Source organism: Tupaia chinensis, unplaced genomic scaffold (assembly GCF_000334495.1).
Source record: "Tupaia chinensis unplaced genomic scaffold, TupChi_1.0 Scaffold000176_1, whole genome shotgun sequence".
Taxonomy (NCBI): Eukaryota; Metazoa; Chordata; class Mammalia; order Scandentia; family Tupaiidae; genus Tupaia; species Tupaia belangeri.
Window position 1 is genome coordinate 288,511 of NW_006159651.1, and position 2,354 is coordinate 290,864.

The window sequence follows — 2,354 nt, forward strand, 5'->3', positions numbered from 1 at the left end:
GCAATCCCTTCTCCATTCTCCTCTCGGGATCTTGGGCACCCACGCGCACGCGCCTGGCGTCAGTTTAAGTCACTGTGTCCAGGACTTGAACCGAGGTCGACTACGTGGGAGTCCAACGACATAGCCGTTATGCCCACTGCTGGTCCCACAAGCAATAATTTTCTCTTTTCTTTGTAAATTCACTTTCCTCATCACGGAGCCTGTGCATGCTTGGCAGAGGGCAAGCTGAGCGAGAGCGGGAGTGAGCGAGAGCGGGAGGGAGCGAGGAGCACGCTCCGCAGGGTCTGGTCGAGCTGTGACCCCCTCCCCCAGTCCTCCAGCGCCCGACCTTGGGCACGTGCCTGCTGTGCTCTCGGCGGCTCTGTCTGGAGATCTGAACCCGGGCTGCACAGGGCGCCCTGCTCTCGAGCACATGGCTGCCGCACCACCGAACCGCCCCGTCGGTAGGTCTGCATGTCAGCCTTTCCCCCTCCAACTAGGGCTGTCGCACCTTCCACCCCTACGCTTTCTCAAGTCTTCCCTTTGGGCAGCAGTAAACAAATGCAGGTATTTTACGAGCATCAGTAACAGGGAACATGAACGATCTCATTCCTTTTGGCTCTGTTTTAAGCCAATGGATATAAGATGAAAACAGCAGACTCCCTCCTGCCGTTCATGGGTCTCCCCTCGGGGTGACAGTCGAGTGTGGCTGTCTCGTGGGTACCGGAGGCTCCGCTGGAGCATTGAGTCGTACGATGACCTGAGCCCCTATGCACCTGGGCTGGGGGCGAGCCACAGCAACTGGAGAAGACATTGAGACAGTGGTTCACGGTACTCACTTCTGCCTGGCGCCGGTTAGCCCGTGCTGGGTCCCCGGAGTCCACCACGGCTACACTGCAGACTCCCGGGCCTTCTGGCTTTTCTGTGGCTGATGCAACACAGCCAGCGCTACTCCCACAGAAGGGGCTGGCTGGTGGCGCAGCAGAAAAACACGATGTTGTAGGATGCTCACCCAGCTGGGAAGGCTCCAGGTTCTCATCCAAAGTCCTCCCTGAGTCAGGGCCAGCAGGTGTTACGGTGGTTAAGGAGCTGGACTCTCACTTAGACAACCAGGGTTCACGTTCTGGACCTGGTGGCTTGAGATTCACACCAGACACGTGTGGGTGAGAGCCAAAAAATCCCAGGAGGAGAAGGGATTGTGGCCTGGCCATTCCCTGTAGGAGCGATTTCTCAGTTCCCCTCTCTTTCTTTCTGCCTCTCTGGTGAGCAGAAGTACCCTCTGACAAAAATCTCAACAAACAAACAAACATAACAAAAACAAAACAAAAAAACCACAACAAAGACGACCCTGAGCAATCGAGACACACACATCCTCACGATCCAGGCCTGGCTGAAGCTGGGGTAGACCACGGGGCCAAGACATTGCCTGTCTCTTTATCCCTCAGCCTCTGTCTTTTTTTTTGGAGAGGTTTTTGCTGTAGGGCACTTGCGCTCACCAGAGAGTCAGAGAGAACAGAGAGACAGAGAGACAGAAAGCAAGAAATCACCCCCTGGGGAGATGGCCACGCCGCAATCCCTTCTCCTCCATTCTCCTCTCTGGATCTTGGGCACACACGCACACGCGGCTGGCCTGACTTCAAGCCACTAGTTCTGGGACTCGAACTGTGGTCAACTACATGGGACTCCAGCAACATAGCCATTATGCCAACTGCTGGTCCCGATAAAGGAGTTTTTAAAAGGCAAGAACCCACAGAATAAACATCAGCAAAAAATACATAAATAAATAAGTAAAAATTGGGGCCAGCAGGCGGCATGGTGGTTAAGGGCACTAGACTGCATGTGGCTGAACGCGGTTCAAGTCGCACACCTGGTGGCTTGCTTTCTTTCCCTCTCTCTCTCTCTCTGTCCCTCTCTGGTCAAAAATAAAAATAAGTAAAGTTAAATAAAAATAATTTTTTAAAAATTGGATATCTTTTAAAAATAAATATAAATAAATAAATAAAAATAAAGCTGGGCAACTATACAGCCTAAATAGCTAGATAATGAGTAAGTCGGGATCTGAGCAGCAAATAGACAAATGTCTTAGCAATATGAGAGTGGGAGACCCCAGCTGTGGGCTGATTCACGTAGCAGTACCCCAGAAAGGAAGGGAGACCCCAACTGCCTGTGAAAAGGGGGATGCCGGAGGGCCTGGAACCAGAACTGACAGTGTGTGTAAGCAGCCATTAGGGCCCCAGGCCCCCTAACCCCCTGCATTCCACTCCAATGGGTCATGTGCTTACTGGAGAGGTTCAAACCATGGTGGTTCTGGAAAAATTACTGGAAAAATTACTGGAGATGAACGAAAAGCCTCCATAAAAAGCAGTACGTGTAGG